The 16,014-nt window shown below is 47.4% G+C and overlaps 1 pseudogene; it reads right to left on the bottom strand.

The window, feature by feature from the left end:
* Positions 1 to 3,405: 3,405 nt before the first annotated feature.
* On the bottom strand, positions 3,406 to 5,041 carry LOC138825745 (SNW domain-containing protein 1 pseudogene; annotated as a pseudogene).
* Between the last annotated feature and the right edge of the window lie 10,973 nt (positions 5,042 to 16,014).

The raw sequence follows: 16,014 nt of genomic DNA, 5'->3' as shown, positions 1-16,014 counted from the left end.
AATGACCTCAGAGCTTAGGGAGCCTCTCACTGGTGGAAGCATGCAGGGCTGGTCGGATGAGGGAGTGACTGGGCTTATCAGGGTGTGACAGGGTGGATAAGGGCTTGGCTGGGCTTAGGAAGACAGGGCTGGGTGGGTGAGGGCGTGACCTCAGAGGGTGAGGTGGTGACCTCAGAGCCTGGAGCCCTTTGCTGACTCTCATTCAGGAGATGGAATGAGGAGATTACTGCTTTCCAGCAGGAGAATTCTGGAAAAGCTAACATGCTGCCCTCTCCTGGAAAGGAGGAGGAGAGCAGGAGGGGTGTTGGGGGCAGTGTTGTTTCCCAGGGCACTCCTACCATTCCAGCATTTTGGCACTTTTGAAGGAGAGCCTATTCTCTCTGGCTACTTCCTGCTGACACAGGGGTATCATTCTTTGGAATAGAATGCAGAGATGTCATCCTGATCAGGACAAGGCAGCAGAGATGGTTCCTTGATTGTGAACGTGGATATTGTTCTAGGGAAAGAAGACTGAGGAAACAGTCTGAATAAGAAAGTTGAACGTATAGTTTAGAAGGAGAGCTCTGTTTTAATTTAACATGGGTAGCTTGATATCCATCGTGGTTTACATGGTGGCAATAGGCGATTGACCAATATATGGGCTAAGGAGGGGTGGGAGCAGGATCTCATTAGAGCTGACAAACTAATCTTACTTTCAGGTGGGAAAATTGATCATCATTACTCTGCTGACCTCCCACTTAAAATGTACTCAGTATATAGAGAGAAGCCAAACCCTCTGGGCCAGGTTGTTGGGCTCCCTTGTGTAAGGTTTGCCGAAAGGAGACCGGTGCCACATGGTTCAGATAGGAAAAACTTTATTATATTGTATTTTGTTCCTTCTACAATGAAGTAATTTTATCCTGCAAGTTGACAAATGAAAATAGAAAAAAGGAAAACGTGGAAACGTTAAAAATAACTTTTCCTATTTTTTTAATGTGAAAATACCATACAAAGGGGTTACAATCATGTGGGCAAAGTAATGAGTACATTTCTTTCTCTTTTTTTTCTTTTTTTTTGGGGGGGGGTGTTCTGGGCATGGGGCCTGAACTCTGGGCTTGGGCCCTGTCCCTCAGCCCTTCAGCTCAAGGCTAACACTCAGGTGAGCCAAAGCGCCACTTCCACTTTTTTCTTTTTGCTTTTGTGGTGCTGAGGAATCAAACCCAGGGCCTCAGGCATGCAAGGCAAGCACTCTACCACTGAGCCACCTTCCCAGCTCCACGAGTACATTTCTTATCAAGCATTGTTGCCTCCTCCTTTGTTTCCCCTTCCCATCCCTTCCCATGTCCTACCTCCCCACCCCAGCCAAAGTTGTAAAGTTCATTTTTCAACATAACAACTTGTATATCTCATTCTTGCAATGGTTCCACCTGTATCCCTATTTAAACGATGTGTTTCTTCCCTTCCACAAAATATACCAACATCAAATACAGTGAAAGCAGGGGTTATACTGTGGGGGAGGGACACACAAAGCAACAAAGAAACCATCTTATAACTATGTAAGAAACAACAGCAAGAAAGAAAAAAACATTTGAATACTCATCTTGGCATTCATTTCACCGAACATCAATTTATGTGACCATTTCTACTTGTCTCAGACATATACTAGTTATTGCAAATAAGGGAAACCATGGGACCTATGTTTCTTTGGGCCTGGCTTACTTCACTTAATATAATTTTTTCCAAGTCTTTCCATTTCCTAACAAATGGGGCAATGTCCTTCATTCTGATGGAGGCATAGAATTCCATTGTGTATATGTACCACATTTTCTTCCTTTCTTCTTTTATTGTAAAAATACCATAGAGAGGGGTTACAATTACATGGGCAAGATAAGGAGTACATTTCTTTTTATTTTATTTTATTTTATTTGTGAACATACTGTACAGAGGGGTTACAATTACATGGGCAGGATAATGCATACATTTCTTACCAAGCACTGCAGCCTCCTCCTTTGTTTACCCTTCACATCCCTTCCCAGTATCCCCCCGCCCACCCACACCCAATGCTTCCCCCCCCCCACTCCCAGCACCGACGTTGTAAAGCTTGTTTTTGACATGACAACTTGTACTTCTCATTGTTGCAACAGGTCCACCTGTATCCTTAAACGACTTGTTTTTCCCCATCTTCTCCAGAAGTTATAATGACATCAAATATAGTTAAAGTGGGAGTTATACTCTGGGGGAGGGACATACAAAGCAACAAAGAAATAATCTTATAAATGCGTTAGAAACACATGCATGAAAGAAAAAAAACATTAAAATATATATCTAAGGGTTCATTTTCCTATCACATTATCTGACCTTTTCCGCTTGACTCAAACATACACTAGATATTGCAAATAAGGGAAACCATGGGATCTATGCTTCTTTAGGCCTGGCTTACTTCACTTAATATAATGTTTTCCAACTTTTCCCATTTCCTAACAAATGGAGCAATGTCATTCTTTCTGATGGAGGCATAGAATTCCATTGTGTATATATACCACATTTTCTTGATCCATTCATCTACTGAGGGGCATCTGGGTTGGTTCCATATCTTCACTATGGTATATAATGCTGCAATAAACATAGTTGTGCTGGGAGCTTTAGTATGGTCTTGATGGGGAAACACTTGCGTAAATGCCCCAAAGGGGGATTGCTGAGTCCTAGGGGAGCTCTATGTGGAGTCTTTTGAGGAACCTCCATTCTGCTTTCCAAAGTGGTTGATCAAGTCTACACTCCCACCAACAATGCAGTAAGGGTCCCTTCTGTCCACATCCTCCAGCATCTGTTGTTATTAGAGTTCTTCATTATAGCCATTCTAACTGGGGTGAGGTGGTATCTGAAGGTTGTTTTGATTTGCATTTCTTTTATGGTTAGAGAGGTTGAGCATTTCTGCCTGTGTCTATTGGCCATCCTTCTTTCCTCTTCAGAGAAGTTTCTCTCTAAGTCTTTAGCCCACTTATTTATCGGGCAGTTGTTTCTTTGGAGATTTGTTTCTGGGGGATTTAATTTTTTGAGTTCCAAGTCTATTTTAGATATGAGACCCTTGTCTGTTGCGTGGCTAGTGAAGCTCTTCTCCCAATCCGTGGGCTTTCTATTGATCTTGCTACCTAAGTCCGTTGTCATGCAGAAGCTCTGCAATATCATGCAGTCCCATTTGTCCAAGCTTTCTTTGATTTGTTGTGTTTCTGGGTCTCTTTGAAGAAAATTTTGGCCTGTGCCAAGTAGACCTAGGCTTTCTCCTCTTCCATCCTGTAATATTTTCTGAGGATCTGCTTTGACTTCGAGGTCTTTGATCCATTTGTGGTGTATCCAGATTTGGATTTTACTCTGACCCTTTCCAAAGCATATCCCCATGACTTGCATCACTAGGGTTCTGGACGAAGTTCATTGAGTGGGAAGAGAGAAGTATCTATGGCTTCCTCCTCTTCTTGCCTTCATGCTCATGCTCCTCGGGTCGGCTGCTATCTGCAAGTCTTTTGGAGCCACTGTGCTGTTTAGCTTCTTGCAGAAACTTGTCCAAACCAAAAGGATCCTCCTCAAACTGCACTGGCCCTTCTCGTGCGGTCTGCCTATGTTCTGAACCGGAAAACTCTTGAACTGGAAGAAAGCTGTTGGTCTGGATTTTGGTTTTTAGGTCATCACCATCCATGTCCTTGTCCAGATTTGTCCTGGGCCTATAGATGGTCTGGGCCATGTCTTTATCACCTCTCCAGGTGAGATCATAAACGCTGTAAATGTCATCTTCTCCACCTGCAAATCCGCTGTCCATACCTTTGGACTGGTTGAAGAGCCTCGGGTCATACCAAACTTCCTTGGAGGTTGCAGGATTGGGGACACCCATAGCAATGACTTCAGTGATGTCTCGATGTTCCTTCCTCTGCGGTTTCCATCTCTTTTTAGCAGCTGCCCTGGAAAGATGCCGGTTGTGCTGTCTCTCTTTTTGCCTCTCGTGCCGGATCTCCTCCCTCCCACGGGCCTCCCCATCATCTCTGTCCACACGGGTTTTGATGCCAACTCTCCTCTTTCTGGCTTTTTGGGCCATCACTCTAAGTTTCTCTTCATGCTTCTCTTTTGCTTTCTGAGCCCTTTTTCTCTCCACTTGGGCCCGTGTTTTGACAGCCTCCCGAGCCTTCCGATCGGCAATGTAGAGCATTTCGGTGAGTTTGGCAAAGTTCTCATTGAGGTGTACCATCTGAAGTCCTCTTGCATCGGCAGCCAGTCGCTTGTCTAAGGGAATTGTATAACCCTTTGCATTTTTCCAGTTGGAGATGCAAGGAGGAATCTTCCACTCTTGTTGCTTCTTGGCAGTCATCTTTTGGCTTGGAGAGTGCATGACAGGTGCAGGAGGAGAAGGTGGTCCCCAGGGAATCTTCTGGTTAATCCGGAACCTCGGAGGCTCCATTGGATCTGTCTGCATCTCTACCATGCGAATGAGCCTCTGTGTAGCTCCAGAGTTCAATGCCACTCCTTGCTGAGATGGTGTGTATCGCAGACACTGAGCAGGAGCCGGTTGATCAGCTGCCCAAACTGGCATGGCTGAGGCAACCTTCTGCTGCACACACTTCTCTAAGGCTACCCTTGTCTTTGCTGTGATCTCTTGAATAGCTTCTTTGCCGGGTCTCTGTGGGTCTGGAGCACCGGCATGCATCCCCTCCTGTGGCAGCAGGTCAGTATATTTGCTGTAAATGACCTTGTCTCTTGACTGACCTTGTCGAGCAACTCCATCATATGGAATTTTTCCTTCAGGATCGACCTGAATGGCCAGCGCATTGGACCTGGTTTGTTGTCGTCCCATATCCAGTGGATACTGGGCCACATGGATCTCTGGAAAAGCACCTCCATCTACAAAATCTTCTAGCGAGCGAGGATTCCAACCTTTTCGGCACCCATATGGGGGAGGTTCTCTGGGTGAGGAGGCCAGGCAGGTCTGCCAGGAACTGTGAGATCTTGCCTTCTCTTCAGCTTCAAGTAGGTCCAGGGATAGCTGAGTAGGTGCGGGTAAAAAGCTGGTGAGCACCATCTTCTTTGGCAAGAGTTGATTTACACAAAAGCAAGAGCAAGAAGGAGAGCACACTGCCAGCCCGCCTGAGCTGGAAACCACAGTGCAGAGAGTGAAAGTTTAGGGCAGGGGAGAGGGATTAAATAGGGGAGGGACAGGAGGAGGTGTGGCCACAGGGGATTCAGAAAGGACCTCAGAGCCTAGGGAGCCTCTGACTGGGGAAAGCAGGCATGACCTGGTACAACAAGGCCTGGCAGGTTGGATCTGGGTGTGACCTGGTGGATGAGGGTGTGACTGGGTGGAGGAGGCCTGGACCTCAGAGCATTAGGCAGTGACTGGCAGTCAGAGGATGAACCCTCAGAGCTGATTACTGGTGTCCAGTAGGCCATTTGTGCTAAGGCTACCGTGCTGTCCTTGTAGGGGAGGAGGAGAGGATGAGGGGAGTGGGCTATTCTCCCAGGTAGACCTTACATTCTACTCTGTTTCTAGTGGTGAAGGGTTTCTGATTCTCCGTGGAGACACAGGGTGTTATTTTTAGGGGCATAAGCCTGAGATGTCATCAGGGTCTGGGACAAGGCAGCAGTAACACTTCCTTGGCTGGGAATGCCTGTTAAGTAATTTGCATGTCTCTTGAAATGTCTATTCAAGTTTTTTGTCCACTTTTAATTGTATATTCTCTTGATATAGAGTTTACACATTACGGATGTTAATCTCTCATCAGCGAGTTTGTAAATGGTTTCTTCCATTCTCTACATTTTTTATTCTGTTTCTTTTGTCATGCAGAACTGTTTCAATTCCATAAAACCCCATTCATCTGTTTTTGCTTTGGAGATCTTATCTTTAAAAATCCTTGCTCAGGCCAATGATATGGAAAATTCCCTGAAGTCTAATCCAAAAAACCCAACATTCTTCCAAACCTCCAATTTATGAGTGTTCATACCATGCCAGAAATGGAAAATTCCTCTTGACCATAGATGACAGGTTCTAGGGAAAATGCAGGCATACCAAACTGTACATGATGAGCTTCAGGTGTGTGTAAGGAACACACACCACTTAGGAATTTCACTTTTCCCTCTTCAGATCTGGGTCATTTCCAATACACCCCATTCTGTGACATCCAAAACATTTCTGACCCAAGCCTTCTGGAGAAAGATGACGCATCCTGTATGAGTCCCATTGAGTCTAATGTTACAACTCGGGAACTATCACATGGTTTACGATTGTCCCTCTTCTCATCCTGGGCTCATCTCACTGAGTTCTCAGTCTGTGCCACATGTCAGCAGTATACACTTCTGTTCATTTTCCATATTAAAAATAGCTTCTTTCTTGGAGCTAGGATGAAGTAGCCCTGGATAAGGCTATGAGTAAGTCATTGCTGTCTTCTCTATGTCTTGGCCTGAGCTTCCCATTCCAGATTCTGCTTCCTACTTTGTGACCTTGTCTTTACTTAATTTTGCCTAGTTCAGCTACAGACAGTCCCCTGACCACCAGGTCTTTCTGAGGTCTATGGGAACAAGCACAATTGTAGAACTCAGACGTGTCAATCCAATAGGTCTGAACTACCTTAGTATACGCTACAGAGACAGTGGCTACCTTGGTTTTTGAGGCCCTAAGTATATGTGCTAGAAAGAAGGGGACTCCAGGAATCTGTCCAGACTCTTAGCAGTTGGCCAGGAGGTGAAGTATAAGACATTGGTATGCAAGATACTGATTCTGGCAGGTCCTTCCAACTCTCTAGGCTTGAGATCCTAATGTCTCTGGGACAAATAACTTCCAACCTTTTAACCTCTTCAGAAAGGCAGAAACAAAGAAAAACCTACAACAAAGATGTCATACTCCCTATGGGTGTCTACCATCTAAGTAAGACTTGGGACTAAAGACTTGTGGCTGGGAGACAGGCTAGTTTCCTGGATGTCTGATCCCTGTCCCCTACAGATGGCAGCCACCATCTGGCTTTGCCTCAAGCCAGAGATCTTCCTGGATCTAATTTCTTCCCTGTGTTTGATGTTATTCTTTTTCCTCTCTGAGGTACATGCCCAAGTCTAACACAAAACCACATATTGGAAAGGTAAAAAAATCTTCCCTGAGTCCTTTCCTGTGACCTAGCCCAACTGGGAAACAAGACACCAAATACCCATTAAAGTAGCTTGCCATTTCCCAAAGCTAGACTTCCTGTGTTGGTAGTGTCAACTGTGATTTAACATTAGCCTGTTTTCCCTGTTTCCTCAGTGTTGAGAAGTTGACAATAAAGTCTAAAGAATTAGCATTATTCTGTGAGGGTTACCTTCCTATGCCAAATATGGAAATATACTTGATTCTGTTTCTGAACTTTAGACCTCCATGATTTCAGTAACTGTCCTTGTTTTTGACAAGACCATAGGAGATAAAGGATGGCCTCTTCCTTCCTCCAGAGCATCCATTTCACATTGAGAATCCTTTCAAACAAGGCTCAAAGCAGAGATATGCATGCCTTGCTTATCAGATCAGATCCCTACTTGGATCTGATCCTCTCTGTTGACTAGCCAGGGTGGTTGTTCTCCACAAGAGTACTCATGGTCTGTTTGAGAGACAAGAGAAACACCTCTTTTCATCACCTGTCATCACCTTTTCTAATCCAGTTCTAAGTAAAGCCCATTCTTTAGTCTTCTCCATACTGTCTTTGACTAGATGGAGTGTCTGGAAGCTGTCCGCATGTCTCCCATGTGCTAGACAGCTCCTGAAACTTGGTGAAGTTTGAGGCAGGCATCTTGTTTTGTGGTTTGGTGTGGCAGAGCCTGGAGATGAGTCTGAAGCTGAGGGCTTGAGACTAGGGCCCATTACAGGGTCTCTGTGGTCACAGCAGCCCACTATGCAGGGATGTGTCTAGCCAGGGTAGAGGCAATGGGGAAGGTGCATTGAGTATGGAATGAAACATTTTTTCTTTCCCTGGACGACTCAACTATAATCTTGCTTTTCAAGTTGCTGTTTTACCTGCTATGGTATGTATACCTCATTGCTTGGGCTCCTGGAAAGTTGCTCTTCAAGGTTCTTGGCTGGAGTAAAAGCTGATATCTCTCTCGTGCCTACTACCTCCATCTCTGGCAGCACATACAGCTCCTATGTGGTAGGAATGGCATATTTGACTTGCTTGAGGTCAGGTTTGAATCTTTCTAAGATCTTTAGTCCTACAGGTGTGTCCTAAATCTCGTGGTACCCTTCAACTCTCTATTATCTATCTCCTTTGCTTTCTAGGTGTGAGACAAAATATGCTTGCCTATACTACTCAGTGTCCAGTTTTGTGGTCACCTCTGGAAGGGTCATGAGAGCTAGAATATCTGACCTTCTCTTCTAGGACCCAGCTTTCCACCCTCATAGGTGTCTTCCTGTAGATTTATCTTACACAACTAGCTCTCCCTGCAGGTGTAAGCCTGGTTCTCCCTCCTGGGTGCCCACCCCTGGGTGGGTTATCACCCCAGGCCCACTCCATTGCCCACTTTGGTGGTACAGGGAATCTGCCTAGTATCGTGGGGCGCCCCTGCCTGCTTTGCCAGTGGGTGCAAACTCAGGGAAGAACCACCTCTACTTCGGGCTGGGCTCAGGGAAGGTCAAGGGGGGAGGTGTAAACATGGTCCCCTCCACCCACCACCCCTGCCCAATCTGGTCCCTGGCTGCTTCCCATATGCTTGTTTCAGACTGAGCCCCAGCAGAGCAGCAGCTCCAGTAGCAGCATGCCCAGTGCCCTGATCCTGGTCCATGTGTTCCTGTGGTTGGGCTCAGGAACCTCTCCCCTGTGCTCTCTCCCTGGCCCCAGCCTCTGCCTCTGGCTGTGCCAGCTGGTGAAAGCAGCTGCAGCCAAGCTGTTTGAGGGCTGCCTTGCACCTCTCAGGAGCCAGGCTCCAGTGCGCCCCCTCTTGGCCCTCCCCAAGGTGCTGCAGCCTCCTGGCAAAAGCATTCCCTGGACCCACTAGCCCAGGATCTGAAGTTGAGCTACCAAAACCCAGGGAGCTCAGGGGTGCTCTAGAAGCCCTGCAAGTCCCTGGTATGCACCTCTCTGTCCCTGCTGCTTCTCGGTGGTCAAGGAACCCTCGCCCTGTATCTCCAATTAAACACCCAAAGACTGGAAGTGGCACTGTGGATCAAGAGGTGGAGGGCTCTCCTTGAACTGAAGAGCTCAGGGACAGTGCCAGGCCCAGAGATCAAGCCACATGGCCGACAAACAAACAAACAAACAAAAATGGCTGGATTTGTACCACAATCCTCAGATCTCAGCCTCCTGAGTAGCTAGGATTACAGGTATGCATTTTATGGTAGTGAACTGGAGATAAGAGTCTCAGGGCCTTTCCTAAGCAGGCTAGCTTCAAACTGGGATCCTTGGATCTCAGCCTCCTGAGTAGCTAGGATTATAGTATGAGTCAACAGAGCCCAGTAAGATGCTGATATTTAAACATGGGTTAAAAATGAAATAGGGGCTGGGAATATGTCTTAGTGGTAGAGTGCTAGCCTAGCATGCATGAAGCCCTGGGTTTCATTCCTCAATACCACATACACAGAAAAGGCCAGAAGTGGTGTTGTGGCTCCATTGGTGGAATGCTAGCCTTGACGGAAAGAAGCTCAGGGGCAGTTCCAGGCCTCTGGGTTCAAGCCCCAGGACTAGCTTTAAAGAGAGAGAGGGGGGAAGGAAATAGGGGGAGAGAGAAGATGAGAGGAGGGGAGGGAGAGGGGGAGAGAGAAGGGAAGAGAGAGGGGGAGAGAGAGGGGGAGGAAAGAAAGAAGAAACAGAAATTGAAATAGTTCAAGTATGTCTCCTTGGGGTCACCTGACCACAGCCATGTTTGACTGACAATCAGGTGGCTTTTTCAGTGGTTTTCTAAGAAAGGACATTTCAGCCAGCAGGTAGTTTGGCCTGGAGTCAGGCCTGGAGTCACCCCTGGAGGGTGTGGTCCTGGCCCATGTACTCCAGCTGTGGAGTGAGGCTGCCTCCTGGCAGCTGCAATGCTGGATGAGGTGGACAGTGAACCTCCTGTCAGCTCCTGTTGAGGGTGGGGGAACACTCCCAAATCTGGGGATTGGCTCTCAGCCTAGGTCACAGGCCAGCAACTTGAGACATAAGAGAAATAGGCAGCCTAAGTCAGGCCACCCCAAGAACTAAAAGATGGGGCCACACCAGATCTAAGACCACAGCCCTGTGGTCATTCTATGAAACCTTCTCACAGGGAGACCCTTGGAGCCAAGAGTCTCCCTGGCCTTAAGCAGGCCCTCTGGGTAGGCCTAAGCCAGACTTCCACAGCTGAATTCCATGCACAGCAAGGACAGTGGCAACAGGATTCCAACATGGGCAGTTGGTGATTTTAGCATCATCTTGAAGCCTCTCAACAACTCCAGGTTAGTAGTTTCAGTTGAAAAAAACAGAAAGAAGCCAGGTGCCAGTGGCTCACGATTGTAATCCTAGCTACTGAGGAGGCTGAGACCTGAGGATTGTGGTTCAAAGCCAACCTGGGCAAGAAATTCAGGAAACTCTTATCTCCAATAAACCACCAGAAAACCAGATTTGGCTCTGTGGGTCAAGTGGTAGAGTACTAGCTTTGAGTGAAGAGCTGAGGGACAGCACTCAGAATTCAAGCCCTAGGACCAACAACAACAACCACCACCAAAAAAAAAAAAAAACAGAACTCAGAGTTCAAGCCCCATGACCAACAACAACCACCAAAAACAAAAAAAACCCTCAGAGTTCAAGCCCCATGACCAACAACAACAACAACAACCCCCCAAAAAAAAAAAAACTAGAATGCAGAGCTGAGAAGGTGAAGTCGTAGGGCGCTTGTCTTGCATGCATGAGCCCCTGGGTTCGATTCCTCAGCACCACATAAGCAGAAAAAAAAGCCAAAAGTGGCACTGTGGCTCAAGCCTTGAGCTGAAGAGCTGAGGGACAGCGCCAAGGCCCAGAGTTCAGGCCCCACGACTGGACCCAAAACAACAACAACAAAAACAAAAATAAAATAAAACAGAAGGCAAAAACCCACAAAGATTCAGAAAGGTTAAGCCTAAAGTCATGCAGCTGATCATGTGGGAATCATAATTCAAACCTAAGCATGTGGCACTTCAAATCCCAAATGCTTCAGTGAACTGCTCTGCCCCCAAAGTGGGTTGGAGAAAGCCCTGGCATGTGGCGCTCTACAGGCTGTGGGACTTGTCCCCATGTTATGGGGGACATCTGTCTCATCTGTAATGCTGGGATGGAATCGGAAGAAATCTGCTGAGATTCTCAGATTTCCCTCCTGAGCTCACCACCAAGCCATGAGGGTAGAACAGAGCAAAAGCCCACCCACTGTTCAGGAGATTTGGGGGCCTAAGCATAGCTGGGCCTTGATGATGTGGGGTCCCTGGCTCTGCAGCATTGTGGCCCTAGGGAAGTCACTCCCAGTGTGGTGCTCCTGCTTTGCTCATGGCTTGTGTAGCACGCCTGGCAGCTGTACACTCAAAGAGCACATGCGTGAAAAAGAGGAAAACACCACTGACTTCCCCATCACCACTCCATCTGTCTCGGGCTTGGTTAGCAATTGTGAAAATGAAGGGACTGCCTGGTGGCATTGATGCGATTATATTTGAGTGGGAGACACTGGTTTGCAAAGCAAGCTTGAAAAAGGAAAAGCAGCACGAACTGAGTGCAGGCCTTGGTTTCTCTTAACTAACAGGTAAGCTAACTATTCAAATTTCTTTGTTACTGTACATACATACCATCAGAATATGAAATGTATATATTGTAAAATCTATGTGTACAACTGTGTAATGAATAAAACAGCTTTCTGCATCCAAGAAATAGGCATCATTGTTATCAATCAAACCCAAAATCAAGCTGGGCACTTGTGGCTTACACCTGTAATCCAGTTACTCAGGAGGCTAAGATGTGAGGATCACAATTTGAAGCCAGCCCAAGCAGGGAAATCTGTGAGACTCCTCTCTTTCATTGACCACCAGAAAGCAGGAAGTAGAGTTTTAGCCTTCAACAAAAAAGCTCAGGGACATTTCCAAGCCCTGAGTTCAAGCACAAGACCACACCAGCACACACACACACACACACACACACACACACACACACACACACACACACACACACAATCACCCCCAATACCACCAGCAACAGCCACCCCCACCACCACAACTAAGGAAACATTAGGACATCCAGAAAATCAAGTGGACCATTCTTAGCCATTCCCCATATCCTGCAGCTATTGTGTACAGACAATCCTGGCTGATGTCCCTCCACTGGCCATCGGCTCTGGAGACTTGGGAACAGTAGGTCTCAATATGGAGGCAGTAGATTAGTAATATTAGTGCCACCTGGGAACCAAGCATGTTGGGAGGCAAATTCTCCAATTCTAGCCCAGGCCTACTGAATCCAGGACTCTGGGGATGGGGCCCAGAGGGTGTGTTTTAATAAGCTCTCCAAGTGATTCTAATGCAGGCTGCAAAGTTGAGAACAGCTGATCTAGAAGAATGAGCCCAAGCGGGTCTATAAAAACCTCCTTCCCAGCAAGCCCTCAGCTCCGCTTTGTACCGGTCGCTCTAGCCAGCCATGCTGTAGGCTAAAACAGGTCTCTAGTGGAAGCTAAAGTTCTCTTTGTCTGACAGAGCAGAGGGTCTCTTGGGCTTCTGTCCGTGAACTAGAAGGAGTGATTGGACTGGGAAGCGGGCCGACCTGGCTGAGTCTGGAGGGGATTCCTGGCTTTTAGGGAAGCCAGGAACAAATGCATGCTGAGGATAAATAGGGACTTTCTCTTCCATAGGGTCTGGGCCTGCTTCTCCAGAAGATGGACTTTGTCTAAGCAGGGAGAAGACAAGTGGCTAGATGAGCACTTTTGCACTGGGAATGTTCAGCCTGGCTTCAGCATGGAGTTCTGGGCACAGGCCTGAAGCAGGAGGGCGTGGGGGGGGGGACGGTTGATCCTGCCAGTCCTCAGTTAAGCAGCAGCTTGAGAAGAAAGAACTGTGGGTGGGGGTCAAGAAATTTCCAGAGTGTGAGGTGGAGTGTAGGCTCCCACTGGTAAAAGGTGAAAGAAGAGGAGGGAGAAGGAAGTTGGAATTCTAGCAGCTTCTGGTCTTAAGAAAAGTAATGTTGGCTACTGGGTTGGCTGGAAAGGGAGCCAGGGAGGTGCTGCTACCACTGGTTCTGTTCAGATCTGACACCGGGCAATGGGACAAGGGGCTTTCTGAGGCTGTCTGGTCAGCCTGGTGAACTTTGGGGGTTGTGAGTTTGGATGGGAGAAACAGTGTTGGTCTCAGTTACTGAAGAGTGGTCCTTTAACCCTGTGTAGCTCCCAGAAGGGCTGAATGCAACCCCAGTTACGGAGGCAATGTCATAGGCAGGACCCCGGGAAAGGCCGCTCCTAGCCCATGGTGGGGTACTTTGGGCCTCTAACCAAGAGGGTTTCTTGTTTGTTTTCTAAAAGGGCTGGGCTCAAAACCAGAGGCTTGACTCGTCAGAAAGCTGGCTGTTAGATGCCAGGAATAACCTTGTTTGCTTCTAAAGCCTTGTGGCCATCCAGCTCTGATGCTGGAGTCCGACTTGCTTGGTAGCTCAGGGAGGTACTCTGAGCACAAGGCTTGAGTATGGACAACCCGAGCTGTCTGTGACTCCTATCTTATCTGCCATGTGTGAGCCACTGTCCAGCAATGACAGGAAGAAGGCCAGAACCCACAACTTGAAGGGTTCCCTGGATAGGGAGCAAGAGGGGGGAGAATGCACCCAAGCTGGACCTCAGAAGTGGGCTAACTGGAGCCAATGACAGGTCTCTTGATACAAGCATGGGCAGGGCCCCACTTTGGCTTGAGGTCTCTACTGTAGCATGACAGCTTTCTAACTCTTAGGGGAGACCTTATATTGGCTGTGATCTCAGGGAAGGAAGGCACAAATGGCTTCAGATGTTGGAGAAAGGAGGGGGAAGAACCAGAAGGGCCTAACCCTAGCTCAGGTGGAAGATGTTGATGCCTCCCTCTTCAGTCAGGCCATGGTGTGGAGATGACTGAAAATGGTGACAAAGTTGAAGCTTCTCTCAAACAAGAAACCAAGGGGAGGGAGAATGGGTGAGGCCCCTATCCCAAGAGGGCTGAGTAAGGCTAGCAGCAAGCTAAGTGTAGGCAGCTGGGTAAATGAAATCAGGTGTTTGCAAGTGCCTGCTCTCGGTGGGGGGTGGAGAGTCCAGGTGGGCTGCCCTGGGGCTTGTGGCTAGGCTGCACTGCTCCAGGGAGCTAGGGGACTTGTCCTAGTCCACTCTTTTCTCTATGGTCTCAGGAAGTAACATTCCCAGATTGGGGCAACTTCCTGTATGTTGCTGACAGCAAGGAACTAGTGGTTCTCTGGAAAGGTGCCATCTCCAAAGAGCCTGGTATCCCACTCTCCAAGCGCCTGCTGATGTCAGTCACCTGCTTTCCAGCTCTGATCTTCCTTTTCTGTAAAGTACATGCCAGAGCCAACTAGCTGGGCCTGAGCTCGGCTCCCTTGTGCTCTCTACACTCTCAAACTTAGAGTATTCCCTTCCAACATACCTCCGTCTCTTCCCCTTCTCTCATTTCAAGTATCTGGAGATGATTTTATTTTTGATCAAACCAGATTTCAGTGAGGCTCACTTGTTTTTCAGTTGAAACAATTCTGCTTGCAGAGCCTTTACATACCATATTTGAATGGTTTTTCAGGCCTCATTTAGTATTGGCTTATAGCCTTGAGCCCCTTGGCCTATCTTAAATGCTTAACCTCTGACAGGTGATCTAGTAGCTATTGTGAAGGAGTCTGTTTCACTTTGGATTGAGTTCATTTCTCATGGAGAGCTTTTGTCTGGTCCAAGGACATCTATGAGGAGGGCCAGACCTCAGCCCTTGAAGCATTCAATCTCCATCCCCAGGGAACAGAAATAGAGAAGGATGAGTCTTGGGACAGAGCATCCTGAAAACAGGTCAAATGTCTTCTTGTGCAGAATCTCCATTGTTAGCAGGCAGAGGGTCACAGGAGACCAGCATGACATTTATAAGAACTCACTGGTTTTGGATGTGGTGGGAACAGGGATGGTGAAGTGGGTAAAGGAGCTTCCTTGTCAAGGATGGATGTGGGGATTTCTCACCTGTTTTTCCTTGGCTCAGAGATTTCTGACTTCTATATCTTAAAGGAAAAAAGTCACTGGAGATAGTGGTTTCTGCCAGTTTGAAGCAAGCTAGGGCCTAATCTATTTGTGGAGGAGCAGGAGGTGAATTCGTCTTGGTCTTTTCTCCTCTGCTGTACCAAGCTACCTCCAGCTTGGGCTAGAGACAGCCACCCTCTTGTACCAGGTCAAAGTAGTGCCTTCCCTGGCGGCTTTTTCTTTTCCCTTCAGTTTCTTTAGTTGTATCTCTGGGAGTGGGAGCTTGGCAACTGTGCCAAAAATCTTCAGGGCTGGAACCAGGTCTAATCTTGGAATGAAGAATTTAATGAGGAAAGTACTGACTTACTGAGGAATGACTTTGCCCTGCTTTGTTGAGTCCCAGTAAATAGAAGCAAATCAAATACTTAGTAATGTGGATGAAAAGTCCTGTTGAGAAGTGTACAAACCTCTGTAGCTGCTCTGTACTGACTTGTAGCTGTGTTCCCAAGAAAGTTTCCTTTGCCTTCATGGCAGGGTCAAAGTTTCCAAACTTTGGTTTTGTTTCCTTGCTGGAACTCTCATCTGAGCTATGATGTTGGTAATCCTAAAAGTCCTTGCTCAATTCCGGACGAAGCCCTTTGGAGCCTGCTCCTGACCTTGACTCTTCCCCCTGTCACTCTGAGGATGAGGCGATTTGCCTCTTGGTGAGGTTGATGGCTGGATGTAGGGGCAGAAGGGAAGCTCAGCCTTGAGCTCAGGGAGCTGCCAGTTACCTGAAGGGGGCCACAGACAGTTCGCGTATTCTACTTGGAGGTCCTGAAGGTAAAGGACACAAGGTTTAAATCCAGGCTCTCATTGCTTTGGTGACCACACAGCATGGGTTCTGTGTTTTGCCTGTCTTCATGC

This window comes from Dipodomys merriami, unplaced genomic scaffold, assembly GCF_024711535.1.
Source record: "Dipodomys merriami isolate MVZ:Mamm:240054 unplaced genomic scaffold, mDipMer1.0.p SCAF_14, whole genome shotgun sequence".
Classification (NCBI taxonomy): Eukaryota; Metazoa; Chordata; class Mammalia; order Rodentia; family Heteromyidae; genus Dipodomys; species Dipodomys merriami.
This window is presented reverse-complemented; position numbering and strand designations above follow the sequence as displayed.